This window comes from Meles meles, chromosome 4 (genome assembly GCF_922984935.1).
Source record: "Meles meles chromosome 4, mMelMel3.1 paternal haplotype, whole genome shotgun sequence".
Taxonomy (NCBI): domain Eukaryota; kingdom Metazoa; phylum Chordata; class Mammalia; order Carnivora; family Mustelidae; genus Meles; species Meles meles.
In genome coordinates this window covers 30413567-30439669 of record NC_060069.1, presented here as the reverse complement: position 1 = coordinate 30439669, position 26103 = coordinate 30413567, and the positions used below count along the sequence as shown (strand labels likewise).

Below are 26103 nucleotides of genomic sequence, written 5' to 3'. Positions count from 1 at the left end.
CTCTGAGGAAACACAAGGATCTGCAGACAATAAATTATTTCCTACTGATAGTGAAGGTTTAATGTTCTTGTGAGACAATTCTGTCATTTTTATAAGTTTTATACCAATGATTCCCGATTCAAGGAACCCTTAGTTGGTAGAGCATGCAAACTGTGATTTTTTTCATAGCACCCATAGGCCAAAAGAAATACCTAGGGGCTCCTCTTACAAAGTAGCCAGGCCCAAATAACTTAATGATTTATGTTCTAACAACTTAGTGGTGATTTGAAAAACATACATAAACTCAAAGGAATAGTATTTTTTATTGTTAGATGGCCATGATTACTTAGTAATGGGACATGTACACCTTTGGGCACCAAAGATCCAATTTGGAATCTGATTTTGACCCCACCGTTCTCATGGTTTTCCTGTGATGCTTGCTTTTTAACAAGCTAATGTTTAAAAAGCCACCTTTCTAAAGATGATGACATCAACTAAAGGAATGTAGTACAATCTGCTGTTAAAATGGCAAACTATCTGAAGCTACTGGCCCACGGGGCATAGGGCAAAAGCCTCGTATTTTGGTGCATGCTTCTTGAGATTTTACACCCTCCGTAGCACCCCTAGAGGCTTGTAGTGGTCATCAGGGCTTCACGCACAGCTGGAAACCGTGACTTTCACATACAGAATGTTACCTGAGATCCAGAGTGACCCACAGCACCCGGTCAGCTTGGCTGGACTGAGAACACGGAGGGGAGGTTAACATGATGAAGCCATGAATGCACCTATGTGCATATCAAACCCTTTTTTTTTTTTTCCTTTCCAAACAAGATTTCCAAAACTTGTAAGACAACCCTGAAGCTGGATAGTCACTACATTTGTTACTGTCGCCGTGAAGGTCCGGGCAGCACTGCGTGAGAGAGGACAATGGCACAGAAGGACAGGCCTCAGCAGACAAAAGCAGAGACTTACATACACACTGTTATTTCACTGGGAAGGAATGGAGGATTCTCCTTGTAAGTAGCAGCTGCTTATGACAAATGTTTGGTATATTCGCTTGACCAAGGGCAGAATTTCACTCTGGGATTTCTTTTTATAACATGGAAAGACATCGCCCTTCTCTTTACTTCAAATATCGCATGAAATTCTCTTTATGGGTAAATTAGTTTAAGGTGTGTTTTGTCATGCTTCCAGCTCTTCTCTCTCTTCAGGTAATGGGGAAGTTACAGGCTCATGAGATAATTATTGTGGGATATCTGTGGGAACAACTGAACATTTCTCCTCATAAAGCCCTTTATAAGTGACTGTCTATGTAACTCCCTCCCAGAAATCAAAGCTGACCTGGCCATGTTTGCTTTGAATGAAAGTCCCCTCGTCACTGGCCTCACCGTGCATTGAACCCAAACTATTTTATTTTATTTTGTTTTGTTTTATTATTATTTTTAAAGATTTTATTTTTAAGCAATCTCTATACCCAACCTGGGGCTCAAACTCACAACCCCAAAATCAAGAGTTACCCTGAACTTGGAACAACTTTAATGGGTGGGGATCTTTTTTATGGGAAGGAAATCTTGCAACAGTTGTGTTATACTCTTCAACCTCTCTGAGAAATGTGCCTAAGGCAGTCACTAAGGCAGAGCTGCTGAAGAGAGAGAGGCTGAGAGAGACAGAGAGAGACAGCAGGTGACTGGTGGTGCTGAGAATGCCCGGGGGGACAGTTTCCTTCCCGGAGCCTTGTGAGAGGGTGAGGTGGCTGGCTCCTTGCTACCAGGGAACATGGAAGATGCAGACCTTTCTCTAACGAGGCTGCTCTCGCCCAGAAGCCAAACTTGGAGTTGAGGGGAGAGGAAGAGGGCCACTGGGAACTTCAGATAAAAGCTACAGTAAAACTGAAAAAATAAATAAAATGAAAAAAAAAAAAAGCTACAGTAAAGGTTGTTAAAGAGGGTCTGTTCTCGGTCACCTATGTGCTATCTACACTTACTGTGGTCTTTAGATTTACAGTATCAGAAACTAGATTTTTAGTTTGTTGTGGGACAATAACCCAGAGTAGCCAGCTTCTATTACAGAGGTAATATTACCATATTACTGCACGCCATTTGGTGCGATGGGCATTTTTTTTTTTTTTTTTTTTTTTTTTTTTTTTTTTACATTGCATGGAATCTGTGATTTTCTTGAGGCATTTACTGAACAAACCGCTAGATAACCAACTGGCTGTTTGGCTGCTTGGTGAGCGTAGAATTAAAATAAAGTTGCTTCTTTGTAGTTGTTGTTGTTTTAATTAAGATTGTTTCCATTACATTGGGTCCCACTTCACTGTGTGTATTTCTTGTTTCTGGATAACTGATATCAGTAACCAGACCCAGGCACCCCTCACTGCAGCACGCTGACTCATGAGACACCCTCCTTAGCCCGTTTCAGTCAGGCTCCTCTGGACCCTCCTCCCAACCTTGGGACTTCTGGGTCTGTCTTTGCATCAACCGATTTTTTTTAATTAAAAAAAAGTTTTTAGTTTATTTATTTTTAGTAATCTTTACACTCAGTGTGGGGTTCAAACTCAGGACCCCTAGAGTAAGAGTTACTTCCTCCTCTGACTAAGCCAGCCAGACATCTCCGCACTGACCAATTAAAAAAAATTAATTTCTTTCTTTATTTATTTCACACACACACACACACACACACACACACAGAAAGAGAGAGAGAGAGAGAGCAAGCACAAGCAGGGGGAGCAGCAGTCAGAGGAAGATAGTGAAACAGGCTTCCTGCTGAGCACGGAGCCCCATTTGGGGCTCGATCCCAGAACACTGAGATCATGACCTGAGCTGAAGGCAAACACTTAACTACTGAGCCACCGAGGTGCCCCTCTTCCCTGACCAATTTTAACAAGAATTTTGCTAAGTTAGTTTGGGAAGAATCCCTCACTGTGTATCTGACCAAATCCCTCACCCCCACAACCCCCAGGTGGTGCCTGATCTCCTTGGCTTGTCTTCAGCAAGAATCTGGTCAAGTTGCTTTAACCAGAAGTATCCTGTCACCCAAAATTACCTCTCGGTAATTTTACCACTGTCTCTTCGAGCCTGCTTCTTGGTTACAAATCCCCACTGTACATATTATATTTGGAACTGAGCTCAGTTTTGGTTTTTTTTTTTTTTAGATTTATTTATTTGACAGATAGAGATTACAAGTAGGCAGAGAGGCAGGCAGAGAGAGAGAGAGAGAGAAGGAAGCAGGCTCCCAGCTAAGCAGAGAGCCTGATGCGCGGGGCTCGATCCCAGGACTCTGGGATCATGACCTGAGCTGAAGGCAGAGGCTTTAACCCGCTGAGCCATCCAGGCGCCCCCTGAGCTCTGTTTTATACTGAGGTTTCTTTCCCCCTATCGCAATAGTTCCTGAAGAAAATCTGTTTTTAATGTTACTATCGGGCTCTGGTTTTCTTTAACATGTCACACTGACACATTCGTATTCTGAGTCTCTGTTTTTGCTAGAATCCTTGCATTTGCAACCCTGTGTCCCTTTTCCTTCTCCAGTGGTAATATTACAAGGGGTAAATCCATGCCCAGGGCGGGGAAGCAGAGCACCAGAGACATATCTTCCACAGAGTGAGTTTTAACACAGCAAGTTGGACAAAACCAGACCCTTAATTAGGGAACACAATGTACATTATTACACAGGTCCCCACTGGCCAGAACACAATTGTGACTGGGCCTAGCATAGTGCAGAAGGAGAGGGAGAACTTGGGTTACAGCTTGGGAACATAGAGGCTTTGTCTGAGCGTCTGGCAGCTCTGTTGGTATCATAATCCTCTGTTTACCACTGAAAGCTGGGCACTGTGTAGTTAAAAATGTGTAAGACGAAGGTCAGAGTCTTGGAGGAGACAGAGTTGCTCTGAAAGTGAAGATTGAAAGGCAAATGGAAAACCACTTAGGTTTGTTTCTCTCAGGTTTGATCACCCAATTCACTACTAAATTCCATCTTACAGTAATTAAATGGTCGTACAGCTATTTATAAAACTTTGTCCCCCGTATTTTTACAGGAAAAATAACATTGTTGTCATGAACCTGAAAATCTCTGACTTGTCTTTTATTGTTTAAAAAAAAAAAAACTTTCACAACACATATTTTGATACATAATTTGTTCAGAAGCAACTGTTGTCTAATTGTGGATATGACTTTATGTACCTTTCAGTTTTTAGGTGAAATGTGGGGATGTCCTTATCTCACCAATGGCTTTCCTAAAGTAACTTTCTTCCATAGATAATTTACTCACTTTATACTAATTTTCAGTAATACCCCTAACAAAACATTTGCCATACTCTCTAACCCATCGTATGCTTGACTCTCTATGTGCTGATATAAAATGGTATTATATCTGACTGCTAGTGAGTCTCAGTTTATTTTTAGAGTGATGAAAATGTTATAGAATTAGGTAGTGGTGATGCCTCCACAACCTTGTGAATATACTAAAAATCTCTGAATTTTACACCACAAAACAGTGAATTTTATGGTATGTAAATTATTTTTTAAAAAACCAATTACTTCATTTTTTGTTTAAAAGTGGCAGGTTGGAGCATCTGGGTGGCTCTGTTGGTTGAGTGTCTGACTCTTGATTTTGGCGCAGGTCATGATCTAAAGTATTGAGATCGAGAACCATGAGTGGCTCTGTGCTTTGCAGGGAGTGCATTTAAGATTCTCTCTCTCCCTCTTGCTCTGCCCCTCCCCTTTTTTGCCTGTGTGCTCTCTCTCTCTCTGTTTAAAATGAATACATCTTTACAAAAAAGTAATATGTTGGGGGTGCTGGGCTGGCTCAGCTGGTGAAGCATGGGAGTCTTAAACTTGGGGTTGTGGGTTTGAGTTCCATGTTGGGTGTAGACATTACTTAAAAATAAAATCTTTAGGGGCTCATGGGTGGCTCAGTGGGTTAAGCCTCTGCCTTCAGCTCAGGTCATGATCTCAGGGTTCTGGGATTGAGCCCCGCATTGGGCTCTCTGCTCAGCAGGGAGCCTGCTTCCCCCTCTCTATCTGCCTGCCTCTCTGCCTACATGTGATCTGTCAAATAAATAAAAAAAAATCTTTCACAAAATAAAATAAAATCTTTAAAAAATGTATTTTAAAAAAGCATCAGATTAACTACACATGCTTATTTTATCTATTTTCCCTTCCAAGAAATGATTAAAATTATAGCAGTAAAAAGTATATTTTAAAAAAAGTAAAACACTAAATACTTTATTCCAGAGGGGCAGTAGAGAATTTTTTTCAAGGCTTTAGCCCCCCAGGAAAAGGAGACACTAAAAAGTGAGAGATCATAACACAGTTTTGGGATATAGAGAGTGGGTAGAGGATGGTAAGTGATTTGGCAGAGTTGGAGAAATTCCGATTTAAGTGCTTTCAGGCGTGATGTTCCAAAAAAGCAGGCCAAAATATGTGCCACTAGGCATGGCAGGAAGCAGGACAAAAGCCTGGTGAAGCCAACATTCCTAAAGGGTTTTAAGCTTCAGTGCACCAACTTGGTCTGGTACCTGGAAGTTTATTATGGAGAAATTTCCAGACTCAGAATCTGTGGAGAGCACAGGAGAGATGGGCAGAGCTTGGAAAGGGGACATCCACACAGTCATGTGGTCTCTTGTCTCTCCTGATCACAGAATCAGTAGCAAAGTGTTCAAACTCCCATACCTTTCCTACTCCTTCCAGTCTGGAAAGCAGATTACTCTTCCCTGAAGAAAATGAATGACCCTAGGGGAAAATCTCCCAGCCATTTAGACATTGAGCTCTGGACAGTATGGCTGTCCATCCCATCAGCAAGCCATGTGCTTGTACTCAGAGTATCCAGTCACCTCTTGAATGCCTAACAGACAGAAATGGACAGTGAAAGATCACCAGACAAAGGAAAAGGCTTTCAACAAGAAGGAGAGAGATGAAAACAAAAGAAGGATGAAGGAAACTGAGGTAAGCTCACTAACTCGATTCAAGGAACAAAGCTAACAAAGAAGCAAACAAACAAAACAAGTAAGCCAGGAACCCCCATGTAGTATAATTACTATTTTCTTAGAGTTCAGAGAAAAGACTATGTGCTTTGAAAAAAGGAAAATCATCCAATAAGAATGAGGTCTTGGAATTTAAAAATCTGATTCCAAAAGAAAATATAAAATTCAGTAGGAGGTATTTGGTGAATAAAATAAGAAAATGTCATAAAAGGCAGAACTAAAAATCAAAGAATTGGCAGTTTCTTAGAGAGAAGAATGAGGAACAATTTAGAAGAACAATTTAGTTTTCTGTCTTGAATTTTCAATAGCCAATTAATAAAAGTTTTCAGACAGAAGCAAGAAAATGAGAGGGAATAAATTAATAAAACAACAGGAAAAAATACAGGATAGAGTGTTATAATTTTCCAAAGGATAATGATCCACCAAATGCAGATGAAAAAAGACTGATATTGAAAGAATGGGGGAGTTTTAGCACAACTGGGATAAAATAAGATCTTGAACATTTCCAGAGATTTTCAAAAAATCAGAAAAGAATGGAAATCTGAAAGGTCTAGAACTTCTCAACAATAGCACTAGAGGAAAAAAAAATACAGAAAAACAATACAGCCAGAGTTCTGAGGAACTCTTATTTTCAACCCAGAATTCTATACCCAGACAAACAAGCAACCAAGTAGTGAGAATAGAATAAAGCCGTTTTCAGGCATTTGAGCACTCAAAAAGATATACAAATACAGATAGAGATGATAGAGATAGAGATAGAAATAGAGATAGAGATAGATAGAGCTAGAGCTAGAGCTAGAGATATATCGTGTCTGTGTGTGTGTGTGTGTGTGTGTGTGTGTGTGTGTGTGTGTGTGGCTCCTTTCTAAGGAAGACTAACTAGAAGATGTGCTTCAGAAAAATGAGGGAGCAAACCAAAAATGAGAATGACATGGGGTCCAGGGCACAGGTGATCCTTTACAGCAAAGCAATGAAAGGAAGCCCCCACCTGCACTGGCTTTGAGAGCAACCAGTCTCAAAACAGAACATAAGAACAGAGAATTACAGAAGACAATAGATGGAAATGATTATTTGATATATTAGAATGCTTGAGAAAATTATTGGAATCTGTTGGAATATTTGGAAAAAAATGAGTGACACATAAATAAAAAACTAAGCAAATTAAAATAAACAAATGAAAGCAAAACAGGACAACTATTAACTCCAGGAATAACAAAGTTGTAAAGAGAAAGAAAAAAATCACAGTTGATCAGAAGTTTCTATAGGAAATATTTACACATTTATAGGAATATAGATACTGAGATAACTACATTCAGTGGATGAAGGAGACGAGAGAGCAAAGAGGAGAGAGTAAGAAAACCAAACCCTCATCAAGAAACCAAAATCCTTCAAAAAAAAAAAAGAAACCAAAATCCTTCAATAAACAAGTACATAAATGGCTGTTTATGAAATTATTTAACAATGTGGAAATAAATATAGAAAAAATAGCTTAAAAAAAGTTCTGTGTGGTTCCCTTTGGTGAGTGGGATTATGGAATAGGGTGAGGTAGAAAAAGGGTTGTTTTTCAACATAAGCCTTTTAAAAAGGGGTATGGGGGGCGCCTGGGTGGCTCAGTGGGTTAAGCCGCTGCCTTCAGCTCAGGTCATGATCTCAGGGTCCTGGGATCGAGTTCCGCATCGGGCTCTCTGCTCGGCAGGGAGCCTGCCTCCCTCTCACTCTCTCTGCCTGCCTCTCTGCCTACTTGTGATCTCTCTCTCTGTCAATTAAATAAATAAAATCTTTAAAAAAATAAATAAAAAGGGGTATGGTTGACACACAACATAATTCTTTTAATACCATTATAAATAACTTCATGCAGGTATTATTTTGATAAGTACAAAAACTAATTAAAGTAGTACTTACAGGGACTATGGTGTATTGGTTTGCTAGGGTAGCAGTAACAAAATACCACAAATGGTGACCTAAGTAACAGAAATGTATTTTCTCACAGTTCTCAAGGCTAGGATCTTAGATCAAAGTGTCAGCAGGAGTGGTTTCTTCTGAGACCTGTGAGAGAAGATCTGTACCAAATCTCTCTCTGTAACTTATAGATGACTGTCTTCCCCCCAAGTTCTTCTTATTGTTTCCCTTCCATGTGCATCTCCATGTCCACATGTGTGGGCACTGGGTGAAGGGTGTGTGGTTTGGTAGGGTGAGCTGGTATGTTGGTTTGGTTGGATCTGGCATACGGTTTGGTGTGAGGAGTTGGTGTGGAGTGTGCCTTGGTGAAGGATTTCACATGGAGTGGATTATGTGGGATGTGGAAGGTAGGGGACTGAAATATGTGGGTGTGTGTAAAGATATAGCGTCAGTGTGTGTGTGTGTGTGTATGGTATGGCTGTAGCCTAGCTTAGCTTTTGTTTAGATTTTCCTTTGCCCTTTGTTTTAGTCTTTGTTTTTGTCTTTGGCCTTTGTTTTGTCTTTGTTTCACTCTTTGTTTAAACTTTCTTTGGCTTTTGTTTGGTCTTTCTTTAGCCTTTTGTTTAAACTTTGTGTGGCCTTTTTGTAGTCTTTGTGTGGCTTTTGTTTTTAAGTGGATCTTGGCTGAGAACCCATCAAAAATACCTTTTGTAATGAAAAACCCGGATATATAATCTCTCCCTATATATTCTGCATGCATTGAGGTAGCCTCAACTCCCCCAGGGACCTGGCACAGACTTGGAGCCTGTTTCACACAACTGTTACTTGAAGGTAAGGGAATTCCATAGGTTTTCATCTAACTTCAGGTTGTCCTTCATCTTCAAGTGGCAACAGCATATTTTTGTGGGGGCCATTTCATTGTATTCCAGGGGGAACTTTCTTTAATAGCAGTCAAGATTGGGAGAACATAAAATGATGGAGAAAAGAGCAGAGGACACCAACGTCATTCTAATGTGAGCAGAGGGTTCCTCCTGGAGTTTTCCACCTAATGTTTGGAAATGGTCTGAGCTTGGGGAGAGGCTCCAAACCCACGCTCAGATCCTTTCGGGTTTAAAGCCTCATGTTTCTGGAGCTAGATTAATGGAACTATTAGCTTCTTCTTTTTCTATTTCTTCTTTTATTGTTTGTCATGATTTGAAAACGAGTTTTTTCTTCTTCTCTAGGAACAACTTCCCTCATGCAGCTGGGTTTATCTGTGGGGTATACTAATGGAACAAGAAAGCCCAAATCTTCTAAGAATCTTGCTCCCTGTAGATTAGCAACCTTAGATGGAAAGATGTTAATGCTTTGTCTTGTGCAGAATTTCTTAGACACCAAAGTTTTCCAGTGTTATGGTGGGTGGAACAAGGAAAGAAAACATTATGTGTCAAGGGAATAAAGCAATGAACTTGCCAAGAATATTAGGAGAAAAATAGCGGAAATTATTTTTACTGCTTTGTGAATGAAACAGGAAGAAAAAAGCAGATTGCTGTTAGCTGTATAGCTATGCTATTTTATGTTTATTTGGATTAAAAGGACAATGCCTTAGTGGATTTTAAAAATTGTTTCAGGGGCACCTGGCTGGCTCAGTCAGTAGAGCATGCAACACCTGTTCTCGGGGTTGTGAGTTCAAACCCCACATTGCGTGTGGAGCCTACTTGAAAAAAAAAAAAGTTTCAGGTTAGCAGAAAAATTCCAAACTATACATAAATCACTGTACAAAAACTATACAAAAATCTCCAGATCACTGAAATGTTAATATTTTGCCACATTTGCTTTATCATTCTCTTTCTTTGTATGTACATATACATATTATTTTTTCTGAGCCATTTGAGATTAATTTTCAGATATGATCAAAATCAGAAAACAAACATTAAGAAAATACTATTATCTAATCCACAAAAATCTAGGTTTTATCCACTGCTCCGGGTGTCAGTCCCAGATCATGCATCACTTGGATTACCATGTGTCTTTAGTCTTTACCTGACATGGGCATTCTCTTTCATGATCTTAACAAGTTAAAAGAGTACAGGCTTGTTATTTTGTTAAATGTCCCTTGTTAAAAAAATGAAACAAGATGGGATTGGGAGGGAGACAAACCACAAGAGACTCTTAATCTCACAAAACAAACTGAGGGTTGCTGGGGGGTGGAGGGGGTGGGATGGGGTGGCTGGGTGATGGACATTGGGGAGGATATGTGCTATGGTGAGTGTTGTGAAATGTGTAAGTCTAATGATTCGCAGACCTGTACCCCTGGGGCAAATACTACATTATATGTTAATAAAAATAAATAAACAAACAAATAAATAAAATAAATTTTAAAAATAAATAAATAAATAATAAATATCCCTTGTTTTGGGTTTGGTCTAATGTCTTCTCATGATTAAGTCCAGATTATGCAGTTTGGAAGGAATATGCTTGCATTTCAAATCATACATCTCCAAATTCATACTTGTATCTGACTACTTACTTTTTTTTTTAAGGATTTTATTTATTTATTTGAGAGAGAGAGAAAGAGAGCGAGAGAGAGAGACACACAGTATGCAGTGGGGAGAGGGAGAAGTAGACTCCCTGCTGAGCAGGGAGCCCAATGCAGGGCTCGAACCCAGGACCCTGGGTCATGACCTGAGCTGAAGGCTCAGGCTGACTGAGCTACCCAGGTACCCCTGATTGTACAGACTGTTAATTTGAAGTCTGGTTTCTTTAATGGTAACTAGAATTTTAAATGAGTACCTAAAATCTTACAAGAAAATACAAAAAAATTTTAAATCAGAGCTTTTACTGGTAATTCCCAAGTATTCACCAAAAGTGTGTAAGTGCTGCCCTGTATTAAAAAGGATAATTGCAACAATCTGTATATGAACTTGATAGTCATATAGTAAAGTATTTAACATAGATTCTTTGCATGTGTTATGTTCATGTCTACTGCTTTATGAGTGTTCCTTTCATGAACGTGATCATTCCTTTCTAAGCAAAACCATCTGCTGAAAACAGATACTGTTCACAAGAGTGGTCCTGGATGGCCACTCCAGGCTCCCCGGCAACCATTAGCAAGCTGGCAGGGTGCTGAGAAAAGAAAGAACTTCCATTTTGTTTGTAAGTTAGAAAACTTCTGTTTGTAGGTGGCTGGCAGTTTTATTGTTCTGAAGATAGAGACCAACTTCCTAGTAGATTTCCTTTGTTTGGGGAACGGTATTAAAATAGATTCTTAAGATTTCCAAATATAAAGCATCCATTTTCCCCCCAGAGGAAATGCCAAAGTCATCATAAATATAAATGTAGGGCAGTTCATTAACATGTTATATAATCTTTGTAGTCAAGTAAATGTATTATGGCTTTAATAGGACTGCTCCCTGGATGAGGCAGATAAATACTTTCTTTTCTAAATATGGAAGTAGATTAGAAATTTGGAGTTCTGCACATGCTACAATTTAATGTTGAGAAACTCGGCTTTTGCGAAAATGAACATTAGTTATTTTGATTGCCTTATCTGGTCCACAGAGATCACCTTGGAGTTTGAGAAAGAGACTTTTACTTAAAGAATTGTATGTTCCCATGATGAGCCATCCTGGATTGGAAAATGAGTGGCCTCTTTTTGTCATTCAGCCAAAAGAATTAGGGGCCAGGACATGGAAGGTTTGCAAGGCCAGAAGAGTCTTGTGGATGGGAATTGAGCTTTCCACAACCTAGAAATCTGCTGGGCTGGCTGGGACCGTAGGATTAGGTTCCATTGTATAGGCTCCAAAAGTGACCTCTTTTATTGGCTTCCCAGTCCTCTCTGGTTTCTGTTGCTCTGTTACCCCTAGTGCATTAGGTAAAACCTGGTGGTGTTAGCTGTGCTCTGGGTGGTTAAAAGACGAATCTGGGTTTTGTTTGCTTGTTTTTTAATTTTTAATTTAATTTAAAAACATTTTTTATTAACATATAATATTTGCCCCAGGGGTACGGGTCTGTGAATCATCAGGCTTACACATTTCACAGCACTCACCATAGCACATACCTCCCCAATGTCCATCACCCAGCCACCCTATACCTATCCTCCCACCCCCCAACAACAATGTGGATGGAACTAGAAGGTACCATGCTAAGCGAAATAAGTCAATCAGAGAAAGACAACTATCGTATGATCTCTCTGATATGAGGAATTTGAGAGGCAGGGTGGGAGGTTGTGGGAGGAGGGAGGGAAAAAGAAGCAAGATGGGATTGGGAGGGAGACAAACCATAAGAGTTTTATTTATTTATTTGACAGACAGAGATCTCAAGTAGGCAGAGAGGCAGGCAGAGAGAGAGGAGGAAGCAGGCTCCCTGCTGAGCAGAGAGCCCAATGCGGGGACTCAATCCTAGGACCCTGGGATCATGACCTGAGCGGAAGGCAGAGGCTTTAACCCACTGAGCCACCCAGGCGTCCCTTAAAGAAACTCTTAATCTCAGAAAAGACCAATCTGTTTTTAAAATGTACTCAGGATTTTGTTTTCATTCATGCATGATGAGGGCAGCAGATCAGATGATTGCCATTGTTACTCACAGTTCCCAAAAGGAGGATGCATGCCTGACCATGCAGGAAGTACCAGTGTTGATCAGGAGCCAGAGGGAATGAGGGGAAAGCATGAACAAGAACTTTATTGCTTTTTTTGTTTTTGTTTTTTGTTTTTTCAGGAAAGACTAGGTGAAGTGAGGTAAACAGACTAGGTGAATTTAGGATGAGCTAGTATGAATAATTTCTGGCACAATGTCTCCAGGATCAATAGGTGCCAGGGTATCAAGAATACAGAAAAGAAAATATAGTTCATATACAGCACCCACATTTGGAGTGAATGTGCATGGGGAAAGTAGGGCAGTATTCAGACTCTGAAGCAATAGCTTTTAAGACCCAGGACATCTGATGCAGACAGGTTCATGGAATGTGTACGCCAGTTCAAAAATTAATTATGAAGATAGATGGATTTTCAGTGATGCACAGCAGTGAGAGTATTCATTTTATATTATTGTGTAACAAATTATTACAGACTGAGTGTGTTAAATAACCATGCCCGTTTATTAGCTAACAGTTTTGTAATTAATTGTCCAGTAGGATTGGTACTCTGCTTAGGGTCTCACAAGGCTGAAATAAAAAGTGTTGGCTAGCTAGGCTCTTGGCTAGAGGCTCTGGGGCAGAATCTATACCCAAGCTAGGTGTTGGCAGAATTCACTTCCACGTGGCTCAGGTCCCTGGGCCCCTCATTTTCCGGTCAGCAGTGGTGGGTTGAACTCTTCTCATGCTTCAACTGTCTTTGACCTCTTTGTCATATTTTCTCTGATTTCAGCCAGAGAAAATTGTGGCTTTTTAAGGGCTCATTTGATTAGATTGGGCCCACCTAAACAATTCAGGATAATCTTCCTATTTTAAGGAATATCCGCAAAGTTTCTTGCTATGTAAGATTACGTAATTCATGGTGTCATCAACTAGGATTTGGAAATTGCTTGGGAGGGCCACGTTGCCTACCGCAGAGGGTTTATGATTAAATGTTGAGCACTTGGTTGAGAAGGCATTTGCAAGAATCTCCATTATAAAGTTACAATTTTTAAAAAATTTTTACTTATTTATTTTAGAGATAGAGAGATACTTGGTAGCGGGAGGAGCAGAGAAAGAGGGATAAGCAGACTCCATGCTGAGCACAGATCCCAATTCAAGGCTTGATCTGGGGACCTCGAGATCATGACCTGAGTTGAAATCAAGAGTCAGACGCTTAATTGACTAAGCCACCCAGGCGCCCTGTTTTTAATTAGAAAATGTTTATTTCCCTGATGACATCAGATATATTATTTGCAAATATCTTCTCCCAATTGATTTCATTTGGTTGATGGTTTCCTTTGCTGTGCAAAAGCTTTTTGTTTTAGTGTAATCCCAATAGTTTATTTTTGCAGTTTATTTTTTTTTAAGATTTTATTTATTTATTTGACAGACAGATATCACAAGTAGGCAGAGATGCAGGCAGAGAGAGGAGGAAGCAGGCTCCCTGCCTAGCAGAGAGCCTGACGCGGGGCTCGATCCCAGGACCCTGAGATCACGACCTGAGCCGAAGGCAGAGGCTTTAACCCACTGAGCCACCCAGGCGCCCCTTTTGCAGTTTATTTTTAAAAATTAATTTAAATTCTAAAGGAACATGCTCATCTGATTTGACAGAGAAATATTACAATAATTTTTACAGTTAGCAATACCGAGTTGTCAATTGCATCATTATTACTACGATTAGTTATCACCTAAGATAAATTATCAACTAAGACAACTGTGATATTGTGATTTATAAGAAATACATATATTTGGTCATTCACATGACCAAAACATATTTCTGTTGTGTGTTTGGTCTTTGTCTATGGTTTCTAGTTCCTAAAACCTTTGAAGTTTTCTACAAGGGCATTAAAGTATCTTGTTTTGTGTTAATTAGATGAGCTTGGAAACGCCTTAGATACATGAGGATGGGGGCAGGGTGACAGGAGAACCAACCATGTGTTAGAGAGATGGAAATCTCAGTCCTGCTCCCTGGCCTCTGGGGAGGGGAGAGCCGTTGAAGGTTGAATTGGCCAATGGCCAGTGACTTAGTCAATCATGATTGTGTAATGAAACCTCTATAAAACCCCAAAGGTTTGGAGAACTTCTGGGCTGGTGAATGCTTGGAGATGTGGGGACAACATGTGCCTGGAGAGGACATGGAAGCTCCTCCTCCTTTCCCCAAACCTCATCCACTGTATCTCCTGACCTGGCTGTTGATAGTAATAAATGTTTCCCCCAGTTCTGTGAGGCACTGTAGTAAATTAAGGGAACCTAAGGGCGGGGGTGGGGGAGAGGGTGGAGGTTGTTAAAACCTCCAAGCTGTAGCGCATTGGTCAGAAGCATGAGTAACAGCCTGGGGTTTGCCATTGGCCTGGAGTCTGAAGTGAGGGGTGGGGGGTGGGAGGCAGTCTTGTGGGATGGAATTCTTAACCTGTGGAATCTGATGCTATTTTCAGGTAGATAGCATCAGAACTGAGTTGAATTCCCTGACACCCTGCTGATGTCCCAGAATTGCTTGGTGCTGTGTGCGTGATGGGGGGACATGCCCCTCCCCCACAACATTGGGATTGGGTACAGGAACCTTAAAAGAACAACCACTCTGAATGATAGGTTTCTTTTGCAGGTTACTTTGTATCTAGAAGACATCTTTGTTCAAACAACACTCCCAAGATCTGATATATAGTAAGAAAGAAGGGGTAAATGGTTATGGATGGCCACAAATCTCCATATTGCCCGGGAAGCAAGATCAATACTGTGAAGTTCTCAGTTTAATGCCTTATCAAATTGGATTCCTTCCTTGAGTTTTTAATGTAAAAAACACATCTCTCTTTCAGATCTCCACGGGAGGAGGACATTCCAACTCCTTTCTTGAGATGCTTTACTTAATTGCTATGATTTGCGTTTTTGAAGCCAGACTCCAAAATTTCATTTATTTTAGGACTTCCATTCATTAGTGTTATAAGCAAAAATCAGATTTGTAGACATCAGGTTTACTAGGAGAAGTGATTGAAGAGTGTTTATTTAATGACAGTGAATTACCTGGACATATAGCATTCTCTATAATGATAAATTAAGTTTGCATACAATTTTGTTATTATATTCTCTTTCTAGTCCCCACATGACAGGTAATATCTTAATTGATCATCATAATCCTTCCTAGAATGGTGAAAGTGAATCTCTGTGTATAATACTTTTGGATTAACTACAACTTAACCAAAATGCTAAATTAACCAGAACACATTCTACTGCTTCACTTTTAGGGAAAAAGGAGCAAATGATACCAAGACAAGTTCATAACAGAGATCTAATCACCAAATGTGTACAGATGAAAATACAGGTACAGATGAATTTCTTGTACTCTTTTGGATCTGCATCTAAATTACTGTATAATGATTACTAGTATTTAAAATGTCAAAGTAGAATGCAGAATCAGCAAAAGACTGAGCAATCAAATTTTCAATAAGAGTTAAACACTTTAGAAAAACTTATTCCAGGTGTTTCACAGTATCCTAGGTTTTGGGAGATAGAGATATGGAAAAAAATGTCTCTGCATGAGAGGGATAATGACCTCAGCCGCCATTTATCCACTTTTGGCAAACTCATGCACTATGAACACATGGGGGAAGAGCCATTCCGTGAAAGAGAGACTTCCTTCCCCTGCATCTTCAAACCCTACTCAGGAAATTCCTTCCATTTCCTTGAAATGCACTGAGAACAAGCTTCATATGTAAGCCTGTCAATGGGGAGTATTTACACTCCAAGTGGCTCCAGAGTTTAGTGGACCAGTGTCCTCCCCATTGCCACTGTCAGGTCACTGCTCCTTCCCTCTCTAGCTAGTCTTCTGTTCTTTGAAACTTGTGCTTCATAACTTGTGCCGGTCTTCACCTGGCTTCTAGTCATATCTTCTCCACTGATGCTTCTGTAGTCAGCCCCCTACCCCCTGCCCTCCCACCTCCATCCATCAGCATACGTGACTTTATGTCCATATGAATGAACGATTTACCCTTCCAGTGAATTACCCACTATTCCTCATCCATCCATTGCATGCTATGGAACTTGGCAGTTCTTGAAACGACTCCATTCTGAATCCAACGGTGCAAACATCTAGCATTCATTCACAACCCTCCTTTCCTTCAGCTTGCTTTGTTAAGTACTCCACCACAACTATTCTTCTACTAGGTACTTGAGTTGATTTTCCCTTCCATTTCTCCATCAATTTATGAATCTGTTCATCAATTGCTCTTTTCTACCTATTTTCTTTCTATTACTTATGGATTCTGGAATCCATCTTTCCAATTATTTTCCTGCAAATTATCTCCCAACCCTAGATGAACCACGTGTCTTCTCTCTGTATGCACCCTGGCTGTTGAGAACAACTGGGGAAAAACAGTGGGGCAGACTGTTACCACTACACATTAATGGTCAATGACCCGAACCAGGTCATCATTACTACCTGGCAGCCTGGTCTTCAAATGTTTACAAAATCTCTTTTATTCTTTTCACATTTTCAGCTTTGTCATTCTCAGGTACATTTGCTTCCCATTTCACTGGAAAAATGGAATCCATTTGATGGAAACTTCATGCAGTCAACTGTTTTCCCTCTTCCAACAAAGGCTAACCCTTCTAAATGTGCTCTGTACTACATCTCCTCAGGGTTTTCTTAGGCATACTAATTATTTTCTCTCTTATTTTATTTCAGTCTCTTCCTCTCAGCATTTATGCTTCTGATCAGTCTCATTATAACAAAGAAGTTAAATCAAGAAGCCAACCAATTCTCCCCCACCCCCAACAACAATAACAAAAAAAGTCTGGAAAACACATACTCCTCTAGCTACTACTGCTCTCCTGCCCTTAGTTCTCAGATCTCTGGCCTGAGTTGTCTACAGTGTCTCTCTTTATCCTCAGCCACTATTCTCTTCACAAACCCTTTAATTTACCTTCTGTCTCAGCCATTCCATGGAAACATTATTGTCAAAGTCATCAGTTATCTCCATATCACTTAATTCAATGTACTATTTTTCTTTTTTTTAAACTTTTATTTATTAAGTAATCTCTACCCCAATATGAGACTTGAACTCATGACCCCAAGATCAAGAGTTGCATGTTCTACTGGCTGAGCTGGCCAGGTGCCCCTCTATATATTATTTATAGTCCTCATATCACACCACCTCTTAGAATCATTCTGCCAAGTTGACCACTCTCTCTTTTGAAACTCTTCCCTTTGGCTCTTATGATACCACACATTCCAGTTTCCCTACCCTATTCTGACTCTTCTCTTTACTCTTTGACAAATACTTCCCTTCCGCCTGCCCTGCAAATGTGGGAGGGTCCCGAGGCACTGTCCTACCCTCTCCTCATTCCACATTCTGCCACCGGCTATCCCATCCATGCCCCTGGGTTCAATTTCTACCTATACTCCCAACAACTTAAATTCTGTCTTCTACCCAGATTTCTCTGTTGAATTGTTCACTTGCTATCTCCATCTAGATGCCCCTCAAACACCTCAACTCAAGTGCACCTAAAACTGAACTCATGATTCATTCTCTTTCCCTAAAGCTTCTCTTCTAGAAGATGCTTCTACCACTCACCTAGTTCCATGAACTAGGCACCTTGGACTCGTTCTTGACCCCTATTCCTGCTTCTTTGATTAGATGAATGCTTTCAATATAATAGACTAAATATAAAGATGGGAGCATAAAAATTACTACAAAATGGAACAAAGATAAGTGACATTTTATCCATCTGAGTAAGTCTACCAGTGTAGCTGCTATTGAGTGAGGCAGATTGTAGCCTTGGACACAAAAATTCAACAATCTGGTTCTCATTTCAGCTTCTCTCTGGCTGGTTCTTTTCTTTGTCTTCCTGAGACTGATGCCCTTTGGAGAACCCAGTTTAGCAGCTCTCACTTTCCCTGAGCTGTCAGTGGAGCAATAAATCTGTCCCTCAGTTAATCTAGGTCTCCCCCTTTCCCCTACTGCTGTGACCATAAGCCAAATTAACATGTAGGTTTTTCTATAAGACAATGTAAATCTGGAAGCTTGGTTCCCTGTACAGGAAAAAGGTGGGCAGGGACCAAATCACAAGGAGTCTTGTGTGACATATTAATTAAGAAGCACAGAACTTCACTTTGTAATTGCAGGAAGCCTCTGAAGTTTTTAAGTAGGAAAATGGATACATGAGGAAACAAACTCATGCCTTTGGTTCTTTCTCTTGGACTCTCCTGTCCCCTGTTTATAGAAAATTGTGGAAATAGTCATCCACATAAAATTCTAGTGTAAGCTTCCCTACCCATACACCACAGCAATGTATTGCATAATTTTTAGAAAAAACAATGTCATGTTATCAAAATTACATTCAAAAAATTACGATACTTCTTACATGTTTATCTGCCACCATTATAATAAGCAAGGTTTTTGCTTCCAAAACATTTGCTGAATACATTAGCTATGTGCTAAGGATACCAACCCAGGGTCACACTTGCTCCTTTCCCTGTAATAGCGGGAGTAGGTAGTTTGTTGTCAGAAAGGGCTCTGCATAAGTCTATGCAAGAGTGGACCACTGTGCTGTGTCCTTGTCGCCTGGCACGGAGCAAAGCAAGCAGGGCTTTGTTCTCTCTCCAGATGGGCTATCACCCCCTAGACAAACCGAGGCCCTTTTATGCTGTTATCTGAAAGCCTCAGCTGCTTCCCAACTCAGTGCTGGAGTTTGGCAAGATCCTGCTCTCTGTCAAAAAGCACCCTGATTCCAAATAAATATCTGTATGAAATGTGGAATGAGTTTGCGCCACAGTGATATTTCTTTTTGTAGTGGAGGAGCTGGGGCTGAGCAGCCTTTGGAAGGCAATGGTAGGTGAGTGAGACCGCTGAACCTCCAGGTTTTATTCCAGAAACAACTCTTCCACAAAGCATTCCTCAGGTGCCAGCAGCAGGGACTCTGACAGCCCATTGGGTTCCTTGGGCGGAGCTCCAGCCCAGTGTCTGTTCTCTGAATTCTCACCCCCTGCGTGTCTCCCAGGCCCACTGGTCCGCTGCCTCTTGCTCACCTTTCGCAAAGACCTTCTTTAACTCTCTTTCTGGGGGTCAGTCTGGAGTGGGCATTGATTTACATTTACATTTCCTTGCCATCATGTCCTTGAGGCCTCCAGAGTTAAGGGTATTTGTATAGAATTACTGGCTTATAAAGATAATTCTCTCACATATATATGAGAGAATTTTATATATTATATATATAACATATAAAATTCTTATTGGGGTTATTAGCTGTCTCCCTTTTGAGTCCATTTACCAGTGGGAAAAAAAAAGTCCCCTATGTTATGAACCATACTACTATACCTATGTGGGTCTGTTTCTGAGCTGTTTGGTCTCATTGATCTATTGGTCTATTTCCAAGGCAATACTTTATTGTTGTTGTTGTTTAAGATTTATTTATGTATTTATCTGAGAGTGAGAGTGAGAACCAAAGTGAGAGAGAGAGGGAGCATGAGAACAGGGAGATGCAGAGAGGGAAAAAGTATCCTCAAGCAGACGCCCTACTGAGGGCAGAGCCAGAGGAGGTCAATCCCAGGACCTTGAGATCAAAACCTGAGCTGAAATCAGGAGTCCCACGCTTAACTGACTGAGCCACCCAGGAGCCCCAATACTCCATTGTTTTAATTAGTATAGCTTACGATGAGTGTCTCCATCTGGTAGGACAAGACCATATGTTTATTCAAAATTGTCTTGACTCATCTTGGTCTCTTAAAGTTTGATAAGAATGATGTAATCATCTTGTCAATGACATGAATATTTGATATTTATTGGAATAGCAATAAGTTTACAGATTTATTGGGAGATATTCAGTATACTTACATTGACTGTTTCTTTTGCAGCCTTCAAAAAAGATTTGCAAATTTCTTCATGAAGGTCTTGCATTTCTTTTATTAGATATATTTTTGCCTGAAGGTGTTCTGTGGTTTTGTGGTCAGCTTGAATGAAATTCTTTTATTTTACATTTCTAGTTGAATCTTCCTAATCTGTAGAAATTATTTTGATTTTGGAATATTGGTCCAGAAATCTTGTTTTTAATTCTAATTAGTTTGTAGAGTTTTAGTGTTTTGTTTTGCTTGTGGTTGTTGTTAAGATTTCACTCAAGTACAGTGTTGAATAGTGAGAGCATCCTTTCTGGGGTGTCTGATTTAGATGAAAATATTTCTCAAATTTCACCCCTGGTAAGTTGTTGTTATAGATATTTTGGTAGCTAGCTTTTAATAATATTAGGACCATCCCTTTCTCTTCCTTCTATATTAAGAGTATTTATCATGATTCGGTATCGAATTTTAGTGAATGCTTTCTTAGTATTTATTACCGTTCTTATTCTCTCCCTTATTTTTTTAATATGGTAAGTCATAATTACAGACTTCCCAAATCTAAAACATTTGAGATTTACCCTGTCTACTTTGCATTATGAGACATTTTACCTATCAGACTGGCAAAAATCTGAGGGTTTAATAACTTACTCTTATTGTTGAGGTGATGGGAAAATGGGCTCTTTCATGCATTGTTTGTGGAATATTAATTTGTACAAGTCCCATGAAGAGAAAATTGGAAAACATCTATTAAAATCTGCAGAATTACAAGTGCACAGATTCTCTGACCTAGTGATCCCATTTTTAGAGATACATCCCTCAGATATTGCATGTGTGTGAAATGATGGGTACACAACTTTATTCATGAAAACACCATTTGTAATAATAACAACAAATGGGACACAATCAAACTGTTTACTTGTAAGAAACAATCTTTGCTCTAACCCTTAGCAATTTGGAGGCATCTGCCATGCTTCCATTCTGCCATGTGTCATCATCAACACTAGATCCTCATAAGCATCTCAGATTTAACATGTTTGGCACACAGTATGTTCTCAGTTAATATGTTGAATAAATGAATGTTTCTCCCCTCTCCTGCAGCTTTCCCTACTTCAGTAAATGTCTCCATTGGTCATTTGCTCAAACCATAACATCAAATCCCACATCAGCCCATCCTTAAGTTCTATTAGATTTCCAAGACCCACCTCTGCTCCCCTGCCCTAATTGGAGTCTCTGTCCTCTGTCATTTGTCTCCTTGCTTCCCCTCATGCCTGTCTCCAGTCTACACTGCAAGAAGCCTGGCTGATCTTCATGGAACAAAAGTGGGAAGACTTACCTCCTCCAGTCAAGATCTTTCAATGCCTCCCATTCTTCCTATTCTTTAGCTCACCTTCATGGCCCTGCATGATCTTCCCAAGCCTTACCCTGCAGCCTCACAATGCTCCATCTATATCTTTTCTCTGTTTTCTCCAGTACATCAAGTTTTGGTACCTTTGTCTGGAACTCTGTCCTCCCCATTCATGGTGGACTCCGTTCACCCTTCAGATCTCAGACAGATGTCTCTTCATCAGGAGACCTTCCTTAGCCCCCCAGTCTATAATGATTTTGCCACTGTATTCTCTCCTAGTATCCCTCTCCCTTCCTCCAGAGCCCTCATTACATTGCAGTCATACCTTGGCTATTCCTTTCCTGAGATGGTCTGATGAGTCTCCCTCCCTTATCCCCTGAGCTCCGTGAGTACTCAAGCTTCTGTCTCATTCATCCCCAGCACTTCAACGCTCAACAAATGTTTGAGAATGGCTGAGTGTTAGTGTTGTATTTAGCTTCATTTACTTCAGTCTTGTTCTGTATATGATTTTTACATGTGCAGCCTGATGTCACCTGGCCCTCTCTCTCACCTGTGGTCACAAGTTATTTCCAAACTCCTCCTGACACTTCAGAAGGAGGTCACCAGCTTGAAAATTTACCCAAGATTGCTTGAGGTCTCCAGATGACCAGTATCTCATCTCTTTAAGACAGGGTCTGAGCATGCAGCCACCTTGCTGAAGGCCCCCTGGCTCCTGTCCCAGCTCCTGTTGGGGCTGCTACCACTGGAGATGTCTGGGGGTGCTTGAGACACTATCACATGGGCTGTGAGCTAGCTTTAGTTGGCATGTCTGGCTTCCTTGGGTTGATGCCATGCAATAAGTAATCTAACTTCTGGTGGCTTTCACTTGATATTTCAAACGTATTTTCTATGTTAGTACATCTTCTTTCACCTTGTAAAAGGGTTGTCTAATATTCAGTCAGTCTTCAAATGGCTCCCAAATAGTTCCGTGATTATCATTTATAAGAATATTAATAATTAAACAAAAATCAAAAACTTACTGATTCCATTGTATTTGTACAAAAATGCTGATTCTCTTGCACTTCTTCTCTCCTTTCATAAGCTAGCCAGATTTTAAGAAATCTATAGAATAATGAATGCTGTACTTTTCTGTTCCAACAATTTCTTGAAAGATGATTCCCTCTTGCTGGGGAATATACAGAAATTAAGTTGGGGATTTTCCTACCATTCTCCCCAGAAAATGTCCCTTCCAGTAAGTAAAAACCTACTTACTATTTCCCCTCCATATTCTTATATGATTGCTGAAAATGTATTTTACTTCTGTCTTTTCTCATAGAATTAAAGTTTAAAAGATTTTATTGTTAAGGAGTTCGCTTTTCAAAGGGTAAATGTTAAATTGTAAAATGGAGGCAAGGTTTGACAGAAATTCATTCAAGATTTGTAAGTATTCTAAGCACTTGAAGTAATTCTCCATGCTTTGAGATAATTTAGTATTTTTAATTAATTATTTAATTAATTAATTTTTGAGATTTTACTTTTGAGTAATCTCTACATGAGGCTCAAACTCACAACCTTGAGATCAGGAGTTGCACCCTCCACCGACGGAGGCAGACAGGTACACCTAATTTAGCATTTTAAATATCAGACATTTCATCTTGTTCTTGAAACCAGTCTACGAAAATTGCAATTCCTGGTTATTCCTATATCTTCCTTACTGTTTTCCTAATCACTTGAAGGCAAAGAGGGTGGCAGTGGGGGCTTTGATAAGAATTGATAGCCATGTACGGGGAGAAGTTGGGTAAATGAAAGAAAAGGCCTAAGAAGAGCATGTCCTTATTTGCTTAAGCCTTCTCCACTTTGTGAATTTATGGAGGAACTCTGTACTCTGTGAAGCTTATTCAAGGTAGGGGGAGAGAGGGCAAGCTAAGGAGGAAACATTCATATTCTCTCTTTTCTCCAGAAGAAGTTTCAGAATCATGGCAGGAGATGTGTTATGGTGCAGTGGAATCATCCATATAGGTTTGAAATTTTGTGCATGTGTGTGTGTGTGTGTGGGGGGGTGTCCTGCTGACACACTTGAACAGGAACAGTGAGGACAGGCTGCAAGCCCCCTGCCCTCAGCCACATCCAGTGTGACCCATGAGTGAGTGCACAGCTTTGGTTGGGGAGCTGTTTAGGCCAATGACCCCAAGATAGGCCAATGACCCCAAGATAGGGCTCATCACCTGTAATGCAAGGCATGCATGGGATCCAGATGTTGCCTCAAGTTAGACATGCAGGAGATGAGAGGACAGCTGGACCAGAATAGGCAACTACTGAACAGGGACTCTGATGACCAGTGGCTTTGCTGGGGTCAGCAGTAACTTGTGTCATTCACACTATGGCACTCCACGGCCAGCAGAGGAGGATACTACCCAGACTAGCCATCCCACCCACATGAAGCCATGAAGACTACCAGTTCTCCATACCCTTATCCACCTTTAGAAGGATCAGAGGGACGCAGGGAATAGTTCTGTCAAGGTTCTGAACTTTCTATTTATTTTATTTTTTTATGATTTTATTTATTTACTTGTCAGAAATAGAGAGAGACAGAGAGAGGAAAAGCAGGGGGAGTAGCCAGCAGAGGGAGAAGCAGGATCCTCACAAGCAGAGAACCTGATGCAGGACTAGATTTCAGGACCCTGGGATGGTGACCTGAGCCAAAGGCAGACACTTAACCCACTGAGCCAGTTAAGCTTAACCAACTGAGCCAGGCATCCCAAGGAGCTGAACTTTAACTGACCACTTTTTAGGAAGAGATAATTTATGCCAGAAGTGATCAAGGCAGAATAAATTCAGAAATTAGTTTTGTCTCTCCTTTCCCAGCCAATATTCAGCATGCTATGTGTTTGTAATACTGTACCAGTTATATAATTATAGCAAAATGTAAAAGTCCTTTTTGGGGGGGTACAATGGAGATGATTTTGAATAAATTTAAAATTTCTTACTAAAAAATAAAATAAAATCTCTTGCTTTGGTATTTTTTTAAGATTGATTTATTTATTTGGGAGAGAGACAGATTGAGAGTGAGCACAGGGCAAGGTGGAAGGGAGAAGCAGAGGGAGAGGAAGAGAGAAACTCAAGCAGACTCTGTGCTGTTCATGGATCCAACCGGGGGCTCGATCTCGCAACTCATGAGATCAGGACCTGAGCTGAAACCAAGAGTCAGACACTTTACCAACTGTGCCACCCAGGTGCCCCATCTTGCTTTGGTTTTTAATTAAAAATTTTCCCAAGTATATATTAAGCATCCCATTCCTTAATTCATATAGCATATTAAGTCCTTGGGACCGATCATAATCATCCTCTGCAGTTTTGTTTTCTGAAGCCAGAATATTGTTCTCACATAGGCATCAGACTCTGATAATCAGGGTGAAGTCTTGCCTCCTGTCTCTCCCATGTTGAGTTCCTTAAAGGAGACAAGCGCAGACACTTGCTCACGGCTCTGACTGACCAGAACTGAAGGAATGTTCTGTTTCCCCAGTCCTGACCTGCATCCACTCTTCACTTCACAGAGCCTGTACCCATTTCTATGTTTGACTTCCTATGATGCCATAAGGAGTACATGGCTGCAACATGTCAGCTCATTACGTGCATTGTCTTTCCTTGCCAGAGGACTGACTGGGACAAGGGTCACATGTCACTTCTATTAACTAGCCCATATTCCAATTCTCTTTTAAGAAAACATGGTGGAAGGGAAGGAAGGATGGATGAAAGGAAGAAAATCCATTTTATATTTCGGGTGCTAATATTCACCTGCAGTCTCCTTAGGGAATAGTGAAGCTATATGTAAAAACAGCTGGTGGTTATATAGAGATGCTAATGGCATCTCTAGAATGTGTAGTTAAATGTGTGTGTTGACTAAAGCTTGCTAATTAATTTGCATGAATTAAGAAAAGATATAGTGGGTTCACAGAGTCTTTAAAATTTTTTTTCTAAAGAACCTAGTTTTATAACTTTCAAGGTCATTTGGGGAGGTTCCTTTCTGTGTTGCCCTTCTCATTGAAAAGATACTGTTGTCTAAGCCAGAACAGAGGTCCCTATGAGGACATCTGGAGACAGCACTTGTGGGAGACATCTTTGTTCATTTTCTCATTTTAATCACGTGTCAGGTGTCAGAACATTGTTCTGAAACAGGCATTCAACAAGGACAGAAAATTTAAGGAAGCAGTGAAACAGTAAGTGTAAAGTAAAGCTTCCAGATGCTTCCCTAGAATTATGTACAGCACACCAAGTTCAAAGCATGAAAGAAGGAGTGATAATTTCTCTTTGGGTTAAGGGATGCTCTGGAAAGGTTCTAAGAAGTGACCTGCCTTTGGGCAAAGATGATGGAGGTGTTTGCTATGTAATTGTTGGGTGGGAAGGAACCAGGGGAGTCCTATGGATCAAGCTCCAAAAGCTTAAAATAATCCTACTTCCTGGGATCTGGGTCCAGCTGGTTTGAGCTGGATGCACACACCAGGGAA

General features: G+C 40.4%; 1 protein-coding gene across 1 annotated transcript in view; it reads left to right on the top strand.

Moving 5' to 3' along the window:
• Nucleotides 1-8587: 8587 nt before the first annotated feature.
• Nucleotides 8588-26103, top strand: part of LOC123940355 (myelin associated oligodendrocyte basic protein) — a 52490-nt gene continuing 34974 nt past the window's right edge. Inside the window, exons 1-2 of the mRNA XM_046003092.1 lie at nucleotides 8588-8689; nucleotides 15689-15765. The gene's annotated coding sequence lies outside the window, so the exon portion shown is untranslated. The remainder of the gene's footprint in view (nucleotides 8690-15688; nucleotides 15766-26103) is intronic.